The sequence below is a fragment of the Aedes aegypti genome, chromosome 2 (genome assembly GCF_002204515.2).
Source record: "Aedes aegypti strain LVP_AGWG chromosome 2, AaegL5.0 Primary Assembly, whole genome shotgun sequence".
Lineage (NCBI taxonomy): Eukaryota > Metazoa > Arthropoda > Insecta > Diptera > Culicidae > Aedes > Aedes aegypti.
In genome coordinates this window covers 235,140,314-235,152,492 of record NC_035108.1, presented here as the reverse complement: position 1 = coordinate 235,152,492, position 12,179 = coordinate 235,140,314, and the positions used below count along the sequence as shown (strand labels likewise).

The 12,179-nt window shown below is 33.6% G+C and overlaps 1 protein-coding gene and 1 long non-coding RNA gene across 5 annotated transcripts in view; both read right to left on the bottom strand.

The window, feature by feature from the left end:
- The window catches only part of LOC5579522 (protein Wnt-5), a 158,458-nt gene that overhangs the window by 9,744 nt on the left and 136,535 nt on the right, over positions 1-12,179 (bottom strand). The window lies entirely within an intron of this gene.
- Positions 11,418-11,958, bottom strand: LOC110676474. Its single transcript, XR_002500424.1, has 2 exons — positions 11,814-11,958; positions 11,418-11,753 (listed from the first exon to the last, which is right to left on the bottom strand). It is a non-coding gene; the product is annotated as an uncharacterized LOC110676474 (long non-coding RNA).

Sequence of the window (12,179 nt, the reverse complement as noted above, 5' to 3'; positions counted from 1 at the left end):
TATTCAATACAAATCATAGAATCTTCAGAAGACACTTCAAAAATGTAATTTTGTGCAAGATTTTATTTTCTATGCTTTATAAACCTTGTTGTATTTAAATTAAGACTGCATATTGTTCAATATTTTTTTAGTTGCTTCAATATTTGATGACATGATGAAGATTTGCGTGAAAAAAGCTTTTAGAAATATGAACTATGCTCTGAGATATACCGTTCTGAAAAATTGCGACTACTTTTCGATACACTCCTTAGTGTAACCAATCATTTAGCCGCATCGAGTAAAACAGTTGTGTGGGTTCGATTCCCGCTTCAGTCCGGAAAACTTTTCGTCAGGAATGTGTTTCGACTGTGCCACTGGGCGTTGCATACTAGTCCGTTGTCTAGTGTGGTGCATCCTTCAAAGGGCAAATCGTCCACATTAACATGTCGGATTATTAAAAAAAAGAGAAAAAAATGGGTTCGTCGAAATTACGTATTGAATTCAATCCGAAAAGGAGATGATCACTTCTCGTCCGTTCAAACGAAACGTACTTTTATTAGCGTTCCATTTTTATAAATCTATTAAGAAAAATTATAAACTCTCGTAGTTTTTGCCAAAATGCTAAAAAATAGAACCGAGTATTTCTGCATGCCGGTGATTCTGCCGCTTGAATCGTTTTATTTCGAAATATTTGATGGGAAATTCATTCAATTGAGGGCCCAAAATCAAAGGATTCAAGAAATAAACATTCAAGAATCCGTCATCGTAATCATAGTTATCATCGAAAATTCAAAACCTGTTTTTCTGTTCAAAACTGAAACTTATTCGACAAAAATGTCAATGTTTATCGGTTGGAGAATTGAATACATTTTCAAACTTTCTTTTTACATGATTTTGAACAAAAAAACTGCTTTTGAAAATTCTCAAATCAATGACGCCTGCCCCTTTAAGATAATATCTAAATTTTATTTTATTTCTGAGCCATAGCAAAATTTGATGTTTTCGGATCTAATGAATAGCTTGCTGTTAATGGTATTGCAGGAGTAAAATTTAGATATTATTTGCAGATCCTTTATCTCTTATATCTTTGAAGTAAATATCACTTGCAGATGTCCATATCAAAATTTGATATTACCAAGTTTTTTTCGCCGAATTTAATCCGAAAAGGAGACGATCACTTCTCGTCCGTTTGAGCGAAATAATATTTTGACAATGTACCGTATCAGGAAAAAATATCTTAATATTAATAAGTTATCAAATCGATGAACCAAAAGCTGTATCTTTGATGACATTTTTTCTTAGAAACAGGTGGATTTCTTCAATAGATTTTTTTGTTTTTTTAATATGTTGTTTTATGATTACAGGTTGGACTCGATTATCCGGAGTATCGATTTTTTTCACTCCGGATAATCGAATCCTCCAAATAATCAATCACTAAGAGAAAAATTTAAATCTGCAATAATAGAACTTAAATATTATCTATTTTCGTTGTTTTATTTGTATGATGCAGTGGCGTAGCCAGAAATTATTTCTAGAAACATTAAGGGTCTTGAAAAGAAAAACAATTTTTTGACCAGCATACACAAAAAACACTTTTTTCAACTCCCTTTTTCTTACCTACGTTCAAAACTGCTAAATCATTCATATTGTATATTGCAATACTAAATTATTTCAATTTTATGCATAAAAACTGAAAAACGAGTCGCCGGATAATCGAGTCTCCGGATAATCGAGTCCGGCCTGTACTTTTAAGTTTTTTTTTGTAAGAAGACAATTATTGATAAAGTTGGCACATACTTTATTAACATTCCATGTTTATTTTTTATAAATATATTAAGAAAAAATATGAACTATAAATATATTAAGAAAAAATATGAACTGAAAATATAAGGTTTTTGCCAAAAACGCTAAAAAACATAACCGAGTATTTCTACATGCCGATAATTCTGCCGCTTGAATCGCTTTATTTTAGAAAATATGATGGAAAACCAATTCAATTGAGGGTCCAAAACGAACGGTTTAAGTGAAATTTAGGTCTGTTTTAACGTTCAAGAATCCGTCATCGTAATCATAGTTATCATCGAAAATTAAAAACCAGTTTTTCTGTTCAAAACTGATTTTTTTTCGACGAAAATGTCGCTATGTATCAGTCGGAGAATTGAACAGTCAGCTCATTTTCATGTAAACTTTCTAGATGTTGAACGAAAAAAATGCTTTTGAAAGTTCTCAAATCAATGACGCCTGCCCCTTAAACTTAAGTACCGTAATCCAGGGTAACATTGATCAGTTTTTAGGATATTTCTTAAATATTTCATCCAAAAATGTAAATGTTGAGAGTTTTATATTTTTAAAACAAGTACTGCCACCCATAGCTCGTGACTATATACTGTATTTTGTTTTTTGAAAGATTTAAGCATGTTTACAAAAATATTTTATGTGATTTTTTCATTTAGCTGATATGGGGTAACATGTAAACAACGTTTGATAATATTGAAAATGTCGTTACTTACATAAATCATGGCCCCTGAAGCCGAATATGATGTCCAAACGCTTACATCTCATTTACTTTTTGAGTTATTTTAAAATTTAAAACAACTCGAACAGCGGAATACGCCTAAAGGTAGGCTATTTCCTAAGGGAATTCTACATTTTTAACAGTAATTCGTTCATGTTGCCTAATTGAACACACTTATAAAAATTTTGACAGCGGAATCGTTTTTGGCGATGCCATTTGTAGTAAGAACCACCTTTTTCTTGCTAATATCGCTTGCAGAACTTATGTGAGACATGAATCTTCGGTAGTGTCATCCTCAACCATTGAAATCATTGTTTCGCAAACTTCACAAATTTACGCATAAAGTTAACGCATTTTTTGCAAAAATCTTTTAATAGCTCATTAATATAAGAAAGATGTTACCAACTTATTACGAGATAAGTCATTCCGATCAATGTTACTCCGCTGATCAATGATACCCCGGATTACGGTATTTCGAAATATTCCTCTAGTGCTTTTGGGTAAAAGACTGCCGATGTATTAGGTGGAAGAAGAATGGAAGCATAAGGCAAAGGTTTCATTTTCGTCTCTGGTTTTAGCAATTGCTATGAACGAATGCTTAGATCAAATGTGATAGATTACCAGTGGAAGATATAAGCGAGTGAAAGATACATATACATAGTACGAGAAAAGGGACGGGCTTGGGATTGAACCCATGACCTTCTTCTTATGAAGCGGTAGCCATTGGGTCACCAAACCCGTCCAGAATTTGATATTCATTTACTGTTATCACAATATCGCTTTGAAAATTGATGATGCGTTAGAATTATTTAAAATTCAAATAATATGAACAATTAAATTCGACTGTTTTTAAATTTAAAAACAAAATGAATAAAAACGTTATTTAAAAACCTTATTTTAAATTATAGAGTATAAACAGGCATTGCAGAATGCTTTCTTGATTGATATCAGAGCAGAATCAAAGCAAGAACAAAAAAACGCATCTGTATCGGTCCATAATCGGCAATGTATCGCAAGTTGTAACAAGCTGAGCCCCAAAGAGAGTACGATGATAAAACCCAATTTTCTCGCTTATTTGCCATATTGGGAGTAAATGTTTTACTCTACTGGCATGATAAACAATCCCCGAGCATCTGGTAGTAATAGTTTCCCCAAGGTTTGGAACATGTTTAGATGGGTTCTTATCATGCCCAGCTAGCTCCTCGATATACTCAGAGCTGTAGATGATAAACAGACTCTCAGGATGTGTAGTGGATAATGATTGTTACAGAGAGCGATAAGTGAGAGATACTCTAAATTTTCGCAGATTTCAATCCCTGAGTATAACTGTATATAAAGTTTTACCCAACTTATATTTTTATCTTATTCTTGATGAGCAGGTGCCCGCGCAATTCAATACTGAAAAGTGCTCCGCAAGCCAAAAGATCTGAAAACGCCTGTCTTAAATAAATAACTTTCTGTTATATTAGCGTTGAGATTCATGGCATTGATAATTAGTTTACTTCAGCACTTCTCTGTTTTTTTTCAACCCACGTGAATGATTTTTGATAAAAAAATCGAGCCTGAAAGAGGTGTTCACAATTTTTCCACTAGTCAATTGAACCGTTTAATTGCTAAACTGACCTTTTAAATCCGTATTAAACGTGCAATTTTTCTTGAGAAGGAGAATTTGAAAACAACTCATCATTCTGCAACTCTGGGCGAATTAAAAAAAAATCCCTAGGAGGAATCTCAAGATCTTGATTCGAAGTTTTTGACTTGAAAATTCAATATAATCCATATTAAAATTACACAAAAGTACTGAAACAACCTACAAAAATGCTCAAAAAGTTGGGCAAACTGTTTCAACTAGTGTACAATTGTTACCGTTATTATACAGTCACCTCACCACATCTCGATATCGAAAGAACCATCGAGATAGGGAGAGATCGAGACATAGAACAATTTTATAATGAATACTAGATTGAAAATCACTCCGTTACCAGGAAAATTAAAAACAAACAGACGGCATTTCGTCTTTGAAAATTGTTTTGAATCCCTAAAATCCAGTTTAGTAATTTTTTAATGGGCATATCGACATACGGAGAGAAAATCGGGAATGAAAATCACATCGAGATAGGGAGATATCGAGATAAGGAGGATATCGGAGAGTGAAAATGTATGCAGAATGAAGGGACCGAAAAAATCATCGACATAGGGAGAGATATCGAGATGTGGAGAGTCGACTGTAATTAGAAATATTTACAATTGGCTTAACTTACCAGGGTGGCTTAAGTATATTTTTACATGGCTTAAACCAGTTAGCTTAGTTTAATAGAATAAAATTAAAAAAATAAATAAATATACAATTGATGTTACCAGCTCAGGGACCCGCAAATTGCAAAGGGAAACGACATTTCTACGCTGTTGCATGATAAATGCTTATCTGACTTCATAGATCCATTATTTAGTTAACAACTTCGCCAAAACACCTCGCGGTCCTTTATCGTACAACACTGAATCAGTTTTCAATAATAATTCAAAGAGAGCAACGATGAATGCAAGCATGCCCAAATGAAACATTATTGTCAATGTTTCCTGTACAAAACGCTGATTTTTGGCTCTCTAAGCACATTTATTTGAAAGACTATTAGGCGAATAAAATAGGCATACTTCAGTGAGCTGGTCAATTAGTTCGAATGGCGGAAGAAAAAGTTGCATCAATCAGGTTGAGGTCAACGGCCCCGTGGAAGTCATCCGTGTATGTTCATTCTGATATTGACGTGAGCGTATCAGAGCAACCAAATCATTCCAGTTTAGAAACAAACGATTGATACTTGCTCTATTCGACTATAACAGTCAGTTATCACATGGCTTATCTTCTAACAATTTTTGTGTTACTTTTATTCTCAGATCCTTTTGCTTCAAAAAAAAAAACAACATTGTTAATTGTTAATTTAATTGTTTAACCTTTCAATCGGTTTATCATAGAAAACAACAATCAATTAAACTTAAACCAGTAAACTATGAAAAAATCATACTTAAAGTTTTGAGTTATGGTTTTTTCATAACTCAGTCAGTTGAGTCAGTTGTAAATATGTTTAATTACAACAACGATAACAATTGTATACTAGTTGAGAATAGTGTGGCCAACTTTTTGAGCGTTTTATAGGGTTTTTCAGTGCTATTGCGATATTTTAATAAGGATTATATTGGAATTTTTACTCGAAAACTCAGATCAAGATTTCTAGGGATTTTTTTTAAATTGGTCCACGTAATAATAACAATGTTTATAATGTTTTCAACTCTACCTGATTGGGTTCTTTTGCTGTTATAAACAAGAAAATAAGTTTACAGATTGAAACTTGAAGGAAAAGTCAAAATACACAGCGCAACAAAAATTACATTTTTGCGTGTCTCAAGGATCAAATTATGTGTCTCTAGCAGATTTGGGGTTGCTGAATCTGATGCCGTTTTCAGAAATTTCCCAGCACGTCACAATTTTTAGCTACATGTCGCCAAAGTTGTATAAAACATTGGTTTTATTGATGTTTACCTATTTTAAGTATATTTTATCAAACTTTTTTGTGATATTATCCACCGAGCATGCAAAGAGTACTTAAACTTTCGTTTTAGATATATTTTGGTTGAAATTCACGATTAAATTTATATTAAACCGATTTTTCCAACATGCTTGCAGTCTCCATACAAAATTCTTCGTTTCTCTAATATGGCAAATCACAATACTTTTCTAAACCATCAAAAAATAACTTTTCCGCATCAAAAGTATTGTAAACTTTGATGATTAGTATTGTTATACACATAAAGTTTGAATTCTGTGGCAAATTAAGCACATAAATTGCCTTACAAGCTAGCACACTTGCATGCAAGTTGGGTGAAATAGTCAATGTTTGTATTTTCAACAACCAATATCTCAAAAACTAGACGTGCTATGATATTTATGTAAACGGCAATGGATTCAGCTACCCTCAATTAAGTAAATAGGGGTATTTTGATGCTGGAGACAAAAACGTGTTCCGCAGTGATATCTTTAAGTTAATCACAGTAGGAAGTTAGAGCATCAAATATATCCAACCTAGGTTTTCTAAACAATAAAATAAAAACAATTATATTTCTCCTTAACATGGATACTGCTGGAAATTGTGTGGTATTATGTTTTCCATACGTTATCAAACAGAGAGAAGTGGGGTATTTTAGTGTGCAATAAGCAATCCAATTAACACATTCCGGTATTAGACTTTTCATTATTGTCGTACCTAGTGCTAAGAATATGACGAATTTACTTGAAATTATATTTCCATTCTTTCATATTGATCTAACACAAAGACTTGCTTTGTTTCCTATTTTTTGTTAAACGATAGCACGTGCTATGACTGTTCATTCAAAAAAAGATGAATATAGAAGCACGAGATAAACAGCGTAACAGTCTCCCTACATGTGACATCCATGACGCTTAATATATGCGCCTTTTGATGAAATGAAATATCGCTCCTTAAACAAAATCATTTTTTTCAGAACCACATTTTCGCAATATTAAAAACAACTTAAAGCATAATTTATGTACCCCAGTCTGGGAAAGTTTGTTCTTTGCATTACACTTGTGTAAACGGAAACGATCTGCGCTGCCAACATTGGGAAGGCGGGTAGGTATTTATTTTCCCGTTTAAGTAGGATTGCACTTCTGTATGGCATGGATTTTCTTATGTTCACCCAAAAGTCATATTGTTGCGAACTTCTCTTCCTAAGGATGAGAGGGGGAAAAGTCGTTGACGGTTAGATCAACACACTTCAACAAACGCGACACCAATGATCCCAATTCTTGCCTGCTCTTTCAAAAGATACGCTGCAGATATTAGAATTATCATAGGCGTGTGTGAGGTTGGCACCAGCCGTGTAATTTATTTTGTTGTTCTTCGAATTCAGGCCTTTGAATATCAACACTTTTAGAATTAAGGGTAAGCCGTAACGAAAGAGAAAAATAAATGTATTCATTGTTTTCGAAAATTTAGCAATTGGTTTCATCGTTATGTTGTCATTTGAATCTCGTATTTTGGAAGGATATGTCCCATTTTGAAGTTTTTTCGATTTGACAAATCGTTGTACGCATGTTTTAGATGTATCATCTAAACCTTAGATATGATGTTAGAATCTAAGGCATGTATCAAAGCAATTAGCAGCATAAAAACGAATAAAAATATTTTAAATGGCTAATAAGTGTAAAGGAACTTTTTGAAGCTGAGCAATTCTCGCTGAAACCAGGTCGCCATCGGCACCCATCGTTAGAATTCCAATTTTATGTCATTAATCGCTAGTTTTCGATAAAACTTAAGGGTGATCCTTTCAGTTTTCTCAAATTGGTAGATCCCTCGTACGCCTGCTAGCTAAACAGTTTGCGAAAAAGCCCATTTTTTAATAAATCTTGGGTATTTCTTCACGTGATATGTATCATATTTGCCTTGGAACACATACCAAACTTAGTGGCATCGTATAGAGAAAGGATATAGCTTACATTTGAAGTTAAAAAAATTTCGGCGGCTATTTTGAATTTGGCCGCCATCTTCAATTTTGTTAGAAAAATCGAGTTTTCACCATTAGCGCACCGCTTGTTTTGAATTCTGAGATCACCATCAGAAAGCTGAGGAAAAATTGCGTAAGATAGGTTATAAAAACTAGGTGAGCAATGGTATTTACCCTATGGAATGAACAATTTTCTAAATCATTTTCTACGATTTTGACATATATGGCAAGTGCAATCAATGCAAACATTATATTTTGTACAACAAAGAAACAAGTATTCAGTTGTTGGTGTTTTATCCGAGTCGAGTGAAGAATAAGAGTATTATTTTGAGTAATAAAATCTGGCGGCCATCTTGGATTTTGACGCCATCTTGATTTTAAGTAGTAGAATTAATTTTTCACTTTGATAGCACTCAACATGTCGAATTTAGAGGTTACCAAACAAAAACAAAGTTACGTATACTCTTCTTCTTATTATTCTTCATTTTCCTAACGTTACGTCCCTAACGGAACCGAGCCTGTTCTCAGCTTTATTAGTTATAAACACAGGTTACTGAACAGAAATTTTCTTTTATAATGTAAATTTTTAAAACAGAATAATTCTTCGACATATCTTTGCCTTCAGGAATAATGATTAAACAAACTCAATAAAGGAAAACCGTCCAAAAACATTAATTGAAATAAACAAACTTTTTGTTTACCATAAGCATTGTTTTTCATTAAATGAAGTTTATGGATTGCGCGTTGGGACATTAGTAAGTCTTGTGGTAATATCTGTAGTTTTAACGTAAAACATTGTTAAAAGTGCATTAATTTAGAATGGAAATCTTAAGTTTTTGAGCAAAAAAATCCTTGATTTTCTGAGCCATAAAGTATCGTTTTTACTACCGCCCAACATACATGTGAAAAATAGTGAAATTGCAAGATGAGAAGCAGGCTTTGTTCTAATGTGGACGTTATGCCGAAACGCAGGTGTATAATTTTGAGGTTGGGAAATCCGGCGGCCATCTTGGATTTCAACGCCATCTTGGTTTTTAGCAATTGAATTCCTTTTAACCATCTAGCGCTCATTGTTGAATTTTGAAGCCTTCGTTAAAAAAAACAATCGGATTCTTTCTTTCTTATCTTATCTCAGCTGTTCAACTGATTGTTCATTTCTATCAATGGTTTTAGACCAAATAATGCTATTTTTCAACTCGAAGATATGCAGAAGAATCATTCAGATAGTATATAAGCGTTAATAAATCCTATTTGATAATTTGTCTTTAACGCTAGTTAAGCTGGGTGGCTGGCTCTGTTCCAGTAGGGACGTAACGTCAGGAAACAGAAGGACAAGAAGAAGAGTTAATGTAACGGTAACATTAAAATTTAACATGTTGCGTGCTAACAAGGTGAAAACTCATTCTAAAACCGAGATGGCGTCAAATCCAAGATGGCCACCAGATTTTTTCAAAATAGTAGGGTAGATGTACCAATAGTGGAGGTACTAAGCACGATTGAACTTCATTTAACCGCCTAAATTCAAGAAACGCAACTAATCTACATGTTAATGTTGTAACGGGAAGTAACGGCCATTGACTTAATGAGAAAAATGATTTCATCGCAGTAATCCACGGCATATCAGTGGAAAATAATACCTCCACTATTGGTACACTGTTCCTTTAGTTGCGGTATATTTTTAATTTGTGTTCCTATAGTTGCGGTATCCGTTGTTTTCTTATGGGATCCTCCACTATAGGAACACTTTATCGCAACTATTGGTACAAGTAAGTAAAGTTTTAGCAATTTTAGTGATATTTCATCAGTTTTAAAGCAAATTGAACGCTCTTTTCAACTATTCCGTGCATAAACAAGCCAATACGTCGATTGGCAGTATCGGTTATGTGGCTAATGTAATAAAATCAGTGAAAACGACACTACCGCAACTATAGGAACACCCACAACTAAGGGAACACTTACCCTACTCATATTCTTCATCTGAATCGAATAAAACACCAACGATTGAAAACACGTTTCTTTGTTTACAAAAAAATATGTTTGCATTGATTGCATACACGTCAAAATCGTTGCATATACGTTAAAATCGTGAAACATGATTTAGAAAATCGTTCATTTCATAACGTAAATACCAATTGTCACCTAGTTTTTGTAGCCTATCTTACGCCATTTTTCCTCAGCTTTCTGATGGTGATCTCAGAATTCAAAACTAGCGATGCGCTAATGGTGAAAAATCGATTTTTCTAACAAAATTCAAGATGGTGGCCAAATTCAAAATGGCCGCCAAATTTTTTTTAACTTCAAATGAAAGCTATATCCTTTCTCTATACGATGCCACTATGTGTGCTTTGTGTTCCAAGGCAAATATGATACATATCATGTGAAGAAATACCCAAGATTTATCAAAAAATGGGCTTTTTCGCAAACTGTTTAGCTAGCTGGCGAACGAGGGGTCTACCAATTTGAGAAAACTGATAGGACCACCCTTAAGTTTTATCGAAAACTAGCGATTAATGACATAAAATTGGAGTTCTAACGATGGTTGCCGATGGCGGCCTGGTTTCAGCGAGAATTGCTCAGCTAAAGGGTGATTTGACTAATGATTTTATGGAGAAAAAAATGAATTTATGGTTATTTTTGCAGTTTTAATCTTGAAACATGTAAAAATATTTGTTTTTTTTTTCGAAAATCTTTGTTTGGATGTACTCAGATAACAATCTCTTTTTTCTGGCGTGTTACGTTACAGTTCAGCACTTATGAGTATTTCCATTAAAATTTCGTAAGAAAGAGTTCAAGTACTTTGTCAAATTTCATGTTTCAAGAAATTTGTTTATTCGCAATGATTAGGAAAATTTAGTATTTTGAAAATAAATCAAATAAATAAAAGCAAAATTTAATTATAATCTAATTTTTCAAGTGCTCTTAAAAGATCATGAGTCTAATGTCGTACTGGTTTAACATTTTGGTTGATCCAATGCAGAGAAAAGAAGCCATGTTTTTTCAGTACAACTGAGGAAAAATGTCTTCCTATTTAATATTTTGTTTTTATAATTAATTGGTGTAGTGGTCAGATCACACGCCTCTCACGCCGAGGACTTGGGATCCCCGAGATAGTCACTTATGACAAAAAGGTTATAGTGACGACTTCCTTCGGAAGGAAAGTACACGCTAAGATCAGTTTACCCAAATATGGGTAAAGTTTACCCATAATCGCCAAAAAGTGCACACACTCATTTTATGAGTAAAAAGAACTCTACTCATAAATAGGTAAACTCTTAAAACCCATAAATGGGTATTTGATTTTGAGCGACATTATGGAAAAAATACCCAAATATGAGTACTTCATTTTTCTTTTCTTTGCTGATTTTCAATAATGAAAATGTTAAACAAACTAGCTACAATACGCGAATACATGATGCACTACTTTTATTAAAATCTAATATGTGTGGCCAATATGACAGTTAAATATGAAGATATCGACTTTTGATATTCGAGTGCTCATCAGTTGGGTTTTATCCCAATCAGGGAACACCTAGCCATTGACTCATCCCATCTAGCAGGGCCCCAACGAGCGAATCCCCAGCGTATCCGCACAACAGCGTTGCACATGATGCTGATGGTTGCAAATGACTGTCCCAGTAGAGACCGACTTTGATCCAACCAGATGAACGGATGTCCCTCAGGTTGGAATTTTCGGGTTGAAGAGATTGGATGCCGATGCAGCAAATATCGCCATAAATACAAGCTGAAACAGATAATGTTTAAAGTCTTAGTATATCTTTATTCAAAAAATATAAATAAATACCTTTAAATTATCCAAGTTTTAAAGCAAAACCGTTTAAAGATTGCAATCACCTCTTTGTTGTTACTGAATATCGTGCCGCTAATTGTTGATGTTTTGTTTTTCATCCAAATATGGGTACCTTTATTACTCATATTTGGGTAAAACGACTTTACTTATAATATGGGTGAATTTTACCAATTTTTATTGGTAAATTTTACCCATATTATGGGTTTTATATGAAAAACTCATATATGGGTAAATGAACTACCTATTTATGGGTAAACTGATCTTAGCGTGTATAGCCGTTGGTCCTGAGATGAAATGGTCGGCGTTAAGTCAGAGTGGACCAAGTGACATTTTTCATATTTTGAAAAAAATGAGTTTAAA